Source organism: Chiloscyllium punctatum, chromosome 30 (genome assembly GCF_047496795.1).
Source record: "Chiloscyllium punctatum isolate Juve2018m chromosome 30, sChiPun1.3, whole genome shotgun sequence".
NCBI classification, from domain to species: Eukaryota; Metazoa; Chordata; class Chondrichthyes; order Orectolobiformes; family Hemiscylliidae; genus Chiloscyllium; species Chiloscyllium punctatum.
Window position 1 is genome coordinate 11287587 of NC_092768.1, and position 11550 is coordinate 11299136.

The window sequence follows — 11550 nt, forward strand, 5'->3', positions numbered from 1 at the left end:
GCAACGAGGGGTACGTCAGGTTCCAAGAGATCAATCGTGTTAGTGGACTCTCTAGTCCGAGGTACAGACAGACGTTTCTGTGGCCAGCAGAGAAAAAGCAGAATGGTGTGTTGTTTCCCTGGTGCCAGGATCAAGGATGTCTCAGAGAGGGTGCAGAATGTTCTCACGGGGGAGAGAGGAGCCAGCAGGAGGTCATTGTACACATTGGAACCAACGACATTGGAAGGGAAAAGGTTGAGACTCTGAAGGGAGATTACAGAGAGTTAGGTAGAAATTTAAAAAGGAGGTCCTCAAGGGTAGTAATATCTGGATTACTCCCAGTGCTATGAGCTAGTGAGGGCAGGAATAGGAGGATAGAGCAGATGAATGCATGGCTGAGGAGCTGGTGTATGGGAGAAGGATTCACATTTTTGGATCATTGGAATCTCTTTTGGTGTAGAAGTGACCTGTACAAGAAGGACGGATTGCACCGAAATTGCAAGGGGACTAATATCCTGGCAGGGAAATTTGCTAGAACTGCTCGGGAGGATTTAAACCAGTAAGATGGGGTGGGGGGGGATCCCAGGGTGAGAGTGAGGTAAGAGATCAATCTGAGATGGGTACAGTTGAGAACAGAAGTGAGTCAAACAGTCAGGGCAGGCAGGGACAAGGTAGGACTAATAAATTAAACTGCATTTATTTCAATGCAAGAGGCCTAACAGGGAAGGCAGATGAACTCAGGGTATGGTTAGGAACATGGGACTGGGATATCATAGCAATTACAGCAATTACATGGCTCAGGGATGGGCAGGACTGGCAGCTTAATGTTCCAGGATACAAATGCTTCTGGAAGGATAGAAAGGGAGGCAAGAGAGGAGGGGGAGTGACATTTTTGATAAGGGATAGCATTACAGCTGTGCTGAGGGAGGATATTCCTGGAAATACATCCAGGGAAGTTATTTGGGTGGAACTGAGAAATAAGAAAGGGATGATCACCTCATTGGAATTGTTGTATAGACCCCCTAATAGTCAGAGGGAAATTGAGAAACAAACTTGTAAGGAGATCTCAGCTATCTGTAAGAATAATAGGGTAGATATGGTAGGGGATTTTAACTTTCCAAACATCGACTGGGACTGCCATAGTGTTAAAGGTTTAGATGGAGAGGAACTTCTTAAGTGCGTACAAGACAATTTTCTGATTGAGTATGTGGATGTACCTACTAGAGAAGGTGCAAAATTGACCTGCTCTTGGGAAATAAGACAGGGCAGGTGACTGTGGTGTCAGTGGGGGAGCACTTTGGGGTCAGCAACCGTAATTCTATTCATTTTAAAATAGTGATGGAAAAGGATAGACCAGATCTAAAAGTTGATGTTCTAAATTGGAGGAAAGCCAATTTTGACGGTATTAGGCAAGAACTTTCGAAAGCTGATTGGAGGCAGATGTTTGCAGGTAAAGGGACGGCTGGAAAATGGGAAGCCTTCAGAAATGAGATAACAAGAATCCAGAGAAAGTATAGTCCTGTCAGGGTGAAAGGGAAGGCTGGTAGGTATAGGGAATGCTGGATGACTAAAGAAATTGAGGGTTTGGTTAAGAAAAAAAAGGAAGCATATGTCAGGTATAGACAGGATAGATCGAGTGAATCCTTAGAAGAGTATAAAGGAAGTAGGAGTATACTTAAGAGGGAAATCAGGAGGGTAAAAAGGGGACGTGAGATAGCTTTGGCAAATAGAATTAAGGAGAATCCAAAGGGTTTTTACAAATATATTAAGGACAAAAGGGTAACTAGGGAGAGAATAGGGCCCCTCAAAGACCAGCAAGGCAGCCTTGTGTGGAGCCACAGAAAATGGGGGAGATACTAAATGAATATTTTGCATCAGTATTTACTGTGGAAAAGGATATGGAAGATATAGACTGTAGGGAAATAGATGGTGACATCTTACAAAATGTTCAGATTACAGAGGAGGAAGTGCTGGATGTCTTGAAATGGTTAAAGATGGATAAATCCCCAGGACCTGATCAGGTGTAGCCTAGAACTCTGTGGGAAGCTAGAAAAGTGATTGCTCGGCCTCTTGCTGAGATATTTGTATCATCAATGGTCACAGGTCAGGTACCGGAAGACTGGAGGTTGGCAAACATGGTGCCACTGTTTAAGAAGGGCGGTAAAGACAAGTCAGGGAACTATAGACCAGTGAGCCTGACCTCGGTGGTGGGCAAGTTGTTGGAGGGAATCCTGAGGGACAGGATGTACATGTATTTGGAAAGGCAAGGACTGATTAGGGATAGTCAACATGGCTTTGTGCATGGGAAATCATGTCTCACAAACTTGATTGAGTTTTTTGAAGAAGTAACAAAGAGGATTGATGAGGACAGAGCAGTAGATGTGATCTATATGGACTTCAGCAAGGCGTTCAACAAGGTTCCCCATGGGAGACTGACTAGCAACGTTAAATCTCATGGAATACAGGGAGAAATAGCCATTTGGATACAGAACTGGCTCAAAGGTAGAAGACAGAGGGTGGTGGTGGAGGGTTGTTTTTCAGACTGGAGACCTGTGACCAGTGGAGTGCCACAAGGATCGGTGCTGGGCCCTCTACTTTTTGTCATTTACATAAATGATTTGGATGCGAGCATAAGAGGTACAGTTAGTAAGTTTGCAGATGACACCAAAATTGGAGGTGTAGTGGACAGCGAAGTGGGTTACCTCAGATTACAACAGGATCTGGACCAGATGGGCCAATGGGCTGAGAAGTGGCAGATGGAGTTTAATTCAGATAAATGCGAGGTGCTGCATTTTGGGAAAGCAAATCTTAGCAGGACTTATACACTTAATGGTAAGGTCCTAGGGAGTGTTGCTGAACAAAGAGACCTTGGAGTACAGGTTCATAGCCCCTTGAAAGTGGAGTCGCAGGTAGATAGGATAGTGAAGAAGGTGTTTGGTATGCTTTCCTTTATTGGTCAGAGTATTGAGTACAGGAGTTGGGAGGTCATGTTGTGGCTGTACAGGACATTGGTTAGGTCACTGTTGGAATATTGTGTGCAATTCTGGTCTCCTTCCAATCGGAAAGATGTTGTGAAACTTGAAAGGGTTCAGAAAAGATTTACAAGGATGTTGCCGGGTTGGAGGGTTTGAGCTACAGGGAGAGACTGAACAGGCTGGGGCTGTTTTCCCTGGAGTGTCGGAGGGTGAGGGGTGACCTTATAGAGGTTTACAACATTATGAGGGGCATGGATAGGATAAATAGACAAAGTCTTTTCCCTGGGGTCGGGGAGTCCAGAACTAGAGGGGCATAGGTTTAGGGTGAGAGGGGAAAGATATAAAAGAGACCTAAGGGGCAACTTTTTCACCCAGAGGGTGGTGTGTGTATGGAATGAGCTGCCAGAGGAAGTGGTGGAGGCTGGTACAATTGCAACATTTAAGAGGCATTTGGATGGGTTTATGAATAGGAAGGGTTTGGAGGGATATGGGCCGGGTGCTGGCAGGTGGGACTAGATTGGGTTGGGATATCTGGTCGGCATGGACAGGTTGGACTGAAGGGTCTGTTTCCGTGCTGTACATCTCTATGACTCTATGAGTCAGCACAACTTTGTCAATGGGAGAGAATGCCTGCCGGGTCTGTAGGATTCCTTTGAGGACATAACAAGCAGGTTAGGCAAAGGAGAGCCGGTCGATGTGATCTATTTGTATTTCCCGAAGGCCTTTGACAAAATGCTGCAATGAATGTACAACAAAGAACACTCCAGCACAGGAACAGGCCCTTCGGCCCTCCAAGCCTGTGCTGCCACATTTTGCCCTTCCATACTGAAACTGCCTTCCCTTACAGGATCCATATCCCTCCATTCCCTTCCTATTCCTGTCTCGGTCCAGGTGCTCCTGTGTCTGTATCCACCACCCCCTCTGGCAGCACGTTCCAGTCACACACCACCCTCTGTGTGAAAAACCTGCCTCACACATCTCTTTTCAACTCCCTCCCCCCCTCACACCCTGAACCTGTGTCCCACAGTAACTGACCCCTCCACCCTTCACACTGCCCAGCCTATCCATGAAAGAAGTGAAACCATCAGGGTATTCGAACAGATGAAAGACTCAGCAAACAATCAGGGTCTTTTTCACTGTATCATCTCAGTTACATCACACTGTAAACGTTTGCTATAAATTCTCTGCGTTACAATTGTGTCCTCCACAACCACCTGATGAAGGAGCAGTGCTCCGAAAGCTAGTGCTTCCAATTAAACCTGTTGGACTATAACCTGGTGTTGTGAGATTTTTAACTTTGACCATAGGGATGAAGGGCTTGTCATTTGAGGACTGGTTGAGGACTCTGGGTCTGTACTTGATGAAGTTTAGAAGGTGGGGGTAGAGATCTGATTGAGGTGTGACAGAAAGTCGAATGTACCTGAGAAATGGGAGACAGTTTGGGTTTTATAAAAACATGAGGACATTGTAAGTTTACAATTAGCAATCATCGTGAAAATCTAGTTTAATAAAAGAAGGAACTTTGGAGGCTTAAGAATCGAATACCAGAACTTGCGAGAGAGATTCAGCAGGTCAAGCAGTATTGCCGCAGAGAGAGAGAGAGAGAGAGAGAGAGAGAGAGAGAGAGAAAGTGAATGAGAGGAAGAGAGAGAAACTGCACTGATGGGAGGTAATTACAAGTGCACTGGCACATTCCACCAACACACTCAGACACACAGCTCTGCAATCAGGCGTTCCACCCTGTGCAGTCAGCAGCTGTAGTTCTTCCAAAGTACCACCAGAGGCCCCTATTGACCAGGGATGGGACCAGACCAGGAGCACCCAAAGGTGTCAGCTGGGAGAGTAGGAGAGGGGGTTTGGGTGCAGCATCTTGGACTCAGTTCCACAGGGTCATAGACAAAGACTATTGTTATTGATAATCCATTATTGATCATTAAACAGGACCTGGGACATCTCCCCATGGGGGGATTTTTCGTATTGATAATGTGAGAAACAGAACTCACTCACAAATCAATCAGCCTGAGACAAAGCCTTGGAAACAAGAACAATTTATTGCAGCCTTGCAAGAACTGGACGCTTCTGCAATTCAAGCAGAAGTGTGTGCGAAAACAGAGCCTGTTAGCATTCTTATTTAGTTTACAAGTTGCGGAATCACGCCTCCCTTTTCCCATTCTATCATAAGCCGATTACCTCACTTGTTAGTTATTTTCTTATCTGGCCATCCTGCTGTTGTTGTCTGGATTCTTTGTTCCTTGTTTCTTACAGCTTGTTCTTTGATCCAGTTTCTCTTATCATACTATAAGCTTTATTGTGAAATGCCCCTGCTGCTTCTTTTTGTGGTCAGCTACAACCCCTCATAGTTATTTCCTGCTTAAAACTATTTTCTTTAAAAGACCCTCTATATCCATTAAAGTCTGAACCTTAAGTATGCTACATGCTACATTCGACAAGAATTCCCTGACCATTTGTATAATGTTCCCCTTCCCTTCCCCCCCACTACACCCCCTCCCCCACCTGCAAAAACAACATTTCCAATCTCCCACAATAATAAAATCATTAGTGAAGTTATTGATTATAAAATTATCAGCATTAAATTGATAATTTAATGCTGATCATTTAATATGTTACTGACTGTTCAATATGATTATTGATTATCTAATATGGATTATTAATTGTTTAATATTGATTATTAATTATTTAATATTAATTATGAATTGTTTAATATTGATTATTGGTTATCTAATATGGATTATAATTGTTTAATATTGACTATGAATTGTTTAATATTGATTATTGGTTATCTAATATGGATTATAATTGTTTAATATTGATTATGAATTGTTTAATATTGATTATTGGTTATCTAATATGGATTATTAATTGTTTAATATTGATTATAATTGTTTAATATTGATTATTGGTTATCTAATATTGATTATAATTGTTTAATATTGATTATTGGTTATCTAATATGGATTATTAATTGTTTAATATTGATTATAATTATTTAATATTGATTATTGGTTATCTAATATGGATTATTAATTGTTTAATATTGATTATAATTGTTTAATATTGATTATGAATTGTTTAATATTGATTATTGGTTATCTAATATGGATTATTAATTGTTTAATATTGATTATAATTATTTAATATTGATTATAATTATTTAATATTGATTATTGGTTATCTAATATGGATTATTAATTGTTTCATATTGATTATAATTGTTTAATATTGATTATAATTGTATAATATTGATTATTGGTTATCTAATATGGATTATTAATTGTTTAATATTGATTATAATTGTTTAATATTGATTATGGATTATCTAATATGGATTATTAATTGTTTAATATTGATTATAATTGTTTAATATTGATTATTGGTTATCTAATATGGATTATAATTGTATAATATTGATTATTGGTTATCTAATATGGATTATTAATTGTTTAATATTGATTATAATTGTTTAATATTGATTATTGGTTCTCTAATATTGATTATAATTGTTTAATATTGATTATTGGTTATCTAATATGGATTATAATTGTTTAATATTGATTGTAATTGTTTAATATTGATTATTGGTTATCTAATATGGATTATAATTGTTTAATATTGATTATAATTATTTAATATTGATTATTGGTTATCTAATATGGATTATTAATTGTTTAATATTAATTATAATTGTTTAATATTGATTATAATTGTATAATATTGATTATTGGTTATCTAATATGGATTATTAATTGTTTAATATTGATTATAATTGTTTAATATTGATTATTGGTTATCTAATATGGATTATTAATTGTTTAATATTGATTATAATTGTTTAATATTGATTATTGGTTATCTAATATGGATTATAATTGTATAATATTGATTATTGGTTATCTAATATGGATTATTAATTGTTTAATATTGATTATAATTGTTTAATATTGATTATTGGTTATCTAATATGGATTATTAATTGTTTAATATTGATTATAATTGTTTAATATTGATTATTGGTTCTCTAATATTGATTATAATTGTTTAATATTGATTATTGGTTATCTAATATGGATTATAATTGTTTAATATTGCTTATAATTGTTTAATATTGATTATTGGTTATCTAATATGGATTATTAATTGTTTAATATTGATTATAATTGTTTAATATTGATTATTGGTTATCTAATATGGATTATAATTGTATAATATTGATTATGATTGTTTAATATTGATTATTGGTTATCTAATATGGATTATTAATTGTTTCATATTGATTATAATTGTTTAATATTGATTATAATTGTTTAATATTGATTATTGGTTCTCTAATATTGATTATAATTGTTTAATATTGATTATTGGTTATCTAATATTGATTATAATTGTTTAATATTGATTATAATTGTTTAATATTGATTATTGGTTATCTAATATGGATTATTAATTGTTTAATATTGATTATGATTGTTTAATATTGATTATTGGTTATCTAATATGGATTATAATTGTTTAATATTGATTATAATTGTTTAATATTGATTATTGGTTATCTAATATGGATTATTAATTGTTTCATATTGATTATAATTGTTTAATATTGATTATAATTGTTTAATATTGATTATTGGTTATCTAATATGGATTATTAATTGTTTAATATTGATTATAATTGTTTAATATTGATTATAATTGTATAATATTGATTATTGGTTATCTAATATGGATTATTAATTGTTTAATATTGATTATAATTGTTTAATATTGATTATTGGTTATCTAATATGGATTATTAATTGTTTAATATTGATTATAATTGTTTAATATTGATTATTGGTTATCTAATATTGATTATAATTGTTTAATATTGATTATAATTGTTTAATATTGATTATTGGTTATCTAATATGGATTATTAATTGTTTCATATTGATTATAATTGTTTAATATTGATTATAATTGTTTAATATTGATTATTGGTTATCTAATATGGATTATTAATTGTTTCATATTGATTATAATTGTTTAATATTGATTATAATTGTTTAATATTGATTATTGGTTATCTAATATTGATTATAATTGTTTAATATTGATTATTGGTTATCTAATATGGGTGATAGATGAGGAACTGGTTCTGGCCCATTGGGAAAGACCTGCCCTCCACCGACATCGCCACCTGCGGCCAGACGTAGGTAAAGCAGCCGCGCCCCACAGGGAGAGCTTCCGGGTTGACGGTCAGCAAGATGGCGGCGCCCAGCAGCAGCAGCACATTCCAGGTCAGAGAGGAATTTATTTAAAAAGTGATTTTGCAGCAAAACTAAACCTCGCGGTGACTGTGGCTGGGACTGGGGGCTGGGGGCTGGGGGCCTGGGGGCTGGGAATGTGGCTGGGGGCTGGGGGCTGGGAATGTGGCTGGGGGCTGGGGGCCTGGGGGCTGGGAATGTGGCTGGGGGCTGGGAATGTGGCTGGGGCCTGGGGGCTGGGAATGTGGCTGGGGGCTGGGGGCTGGGGGCCTGGGACTGGGGGCTGGGGGCCTGGGACTGGGGGCTGGGGGCTGGGGGCCTGGGGGCTGGGGGCCTGGGGGCTGGGGGGCTGGGGCTGAGGGGCTGGGGACTGGGGGCTGGGGGCCTGGGGCTGGGGCTGGGGCTGGGGGCCTGGGACTGGGGGCTAGGGGCTGGGGGGCGGGGGGCTGGGGGCGGGGGGCTGGGGGCCTGGGGCTGGGGGCTGGGGGCCTGGGGGGCTGGGAATGTGGCTGGGGGCTGGGGGCCTGGGGGGCTGGGGGCTGAGGGGCTGGGGGCCTGGGGACTGGGGGGCTGGGGGGCTGGGGACTGGGGGGCTGGGGACTGGGGGTTGGGGGCCTGGGGACTGGGGGCCTGGGGACTGGGGGGCTGGGGGCTGGGGGCCGGGGGGCTGGGGGGCTGGGGCTGGGGCTGGGGCTGGGGGGGCTGGGGCTGGGGGGCTGGGGCTGAGGGCCTGGGGGCTGGGGGCGGGGGGCTGAGGGGCTGGGGGCGGGGGGCTGAGGGGCTGGGGGCTGGGGCGGGGGGCAGGGGGCCTGGGGGGGCTGGGGGCCTGGGGACTGGGGGCCTGGGGACTGGGGGGCTGGGGACTGGGGGCTGGGGGGGCTGGGGGCCGGGGGGCTGGGGCTGGGGCTGAGGGCCTGGGGGCTGGGGGCGGGGGGCTGAGGGCCTGGGGGCGGGGGGCTGAGGGCCTGGGGGCTGGGGCGGGGGGCAGGGGGCCTGGGGGGCTGGGGGCCGGGGGCGGGGGGCTGGGTGCCTGGGGGGCTGGGGGCTGGGGGCCTGGGACTGGGGGCTGGGGCCTGGGGGGCTGGGGCTGGGAATGTGGCTGGGGGCTGGGGGCTGGGGGGCTGGGGGCCTGGGGCCTGGGGGGCTGGGGGGCTGGGGGCCGGGGGGCTGGGAATGTGGCTGGGGGCCTGGGGGGCTGTGGCTGGGGCTGAGGGCTGGCAATGTGGCTGGGGGCTGGGAATGTGGCTGGGGGCTGGGGGCTGGGGATGTGGCTGGGGCTGGGGGCTGGGGCTGGGAATGGGGCTGGGGGCTGGGGCTGGGAATGTGGCTGGGGGCTGGGGGGCTGGGGCTGGGGGCCTGGGGCTGGGGCCTGGGGGCTGGGGCCTGGGGCTGGGGGCCTGGGGCTGGGGCTAGGGGCCTGGGGCTGGGGGCCTGGGGGCTGGGGCTGGGGCTGGGAATGTGGCTGGGGCTGGGGGCTGGGGGCTGGGGCTGGGAATGTGGCTGGGGCTGGGGGCTGGGGGCTGGGGCTGGGAATGTGGCTGGGGCTGGGGGCCTGGGGGCTGGGGCTGGGGGCCTGGGGGCCTGGGGGGCTGGGGCTGGGGCCTGGGGGCCTAGGGGCTGGGGCTGAGGGCTGGGGCTGGGGGCTGGGGGCCTGGGGCTGGGGGCTGGGACTGGGGCTATAAGATACAGAGCTGGGCTGAGGGGTGGCCAGTGGAGTTTAATGTGGAAAAGTGTCAGGGACTTCACTTTAGAGGAAGTTACAGGAATTCAGAGGGCCGGGCTAATGGGAGAAATCTAGATAAACAGAGAGACCGTGGTGTCCAGGGACATAAATCCCTGAAAGTTCCCACCAGGTTGACAGGATCGTTAAGGAATATGCTGCATTGTCATTTATTGGTAACGGGATTGAGTTTCAGAGGGTGGGGGGGAGGGGGGGATTGAGTTTCAAAGGGTGTGGGGGGGAGGGGGGGATTGAGTTTCAGAGGGTGGTGGGGGGGGGGGATTGAGTTTCAGAGGGAGGGGGAGGGGGATTGGGTTTCAGAGGGTGGGGGAGGGGGAGGGGGATTGGGTTTCAGAGGGTGGGGGAGGGGGAGGGGGATTGGGTTTCAGAGGGTGGGGGAGGGGGAGGGGGATTGGGTTTCAGAGGGTGGGGGAGGGGGAGGGGGATTGGGTTTCAGAGGGAGGGGGAGGGGGATTGGGTTTCAGAGGGTGGGGGAGGGGGATTGGGTTTCAGAGGGTGGGGGTGGGGGAGGGGATTGGGTTTCAGAGGGTGGGGGAGGGGGAGGGGGATTGGGTTTCAGAGGGTGGGGGAGGGGGAGGGGGATTGGGTTTCAGAGGGTGGGGGAGGGGGAGGGGGATTGGGTTTCAGAGGGTGGGGGAGGGGGAGGGGGATTGGGTTTCAGAGGGTGGGGGAGGGGGAGGGGGATTGGGTTTCAGAGGGTGGGGGAGGGGGAGGGGGATTGGGTTTCAGAGGGTGGGGGAGGGGGAGGGGGATTGGGTTTCAGAGGGTGGGGGAGGGGGAGGGGGATTGGGTTTCAGAGGGTGGGGGAGGGGGAGGGGGATTGGGTTTCAGAGGGTGGGGGAGGGGGAGGGGGATTGGGTTTCAGAGGGTGGGGGAGGGGGAGGGGGATTGGGTTTCAGAGGGTGGGGGAGGGGGAGGGGGATTGGGTTTCAGAGGGTGGGGGAGGGGGAGGGGGATTGGGTTTCAGAGGGTGGGGGAGGGGGAGGGGGATTGGGTTTCAGAGGGTGGGGGAGGGGGAGGGGGATTGGGTTTCAGAGGGTGGGGGAGGGGGAGGGGGATTGGGTTTCAGAGGGTGGGGGAGGGGGAGGGGGATTGGGTTTCAGAGGGTGGGGGAGGGGGAGGGGGATTGGGTTTCAGAGGGTGGGGGAGGGGGAGGGGGATTGGGTTTCAGAGGGTGGGGGAGGGGGAGGGGGATTGGGTTTCAGAGGGTGGGGGGGGAGGGGGATTGGGTTTCAGAGGGTGGGGGAGGGGGAGGGGGATTGGGTTTCAGAGGGTGGGGGAGGGGGAGGGGGATTGGGTTTCAGAGGGTGGGGGAGGGGGAGGGGGATTGGGTTTCAGAGGGTGGGGGAGGGGGAGGGGGATTGGGTTTCAGAGGGTGGGGGAGGGGGAGGGGGATTGGGTTTCAGAGGGTGGGGGAGGGGGAGGGGGATTGGGTTTCAGAGGGTGGGGGAGGGGGAGGGGGATTGGGTTTCAGAGGGTGGGGGGAGGGGGAGGGGGATTGGGTTTCAGAGGGTGGGGGAGGGGGAGGGGGATTGGGTTTCAGAGGGTGGGGGAGGGGGAGGGGGATTGGGTTTCAGAGGGTGGGGGAGGGGGA

General features: G+C 46.4%; 1 protein-coding gene across 3 annotated transcripts in view; it reads right to left on the minus strand.

Annotated features, from left to right (window-relative positions):
* Positions 1 to 11550, minus strand: part of LOC140455173 (uncharacterized) — a 459457-nt gene that overhangs the window by 39515 nt on the left and 408392 nt on the right. The gene's annotated exons all lie outside the window — the stretch shown is intronic.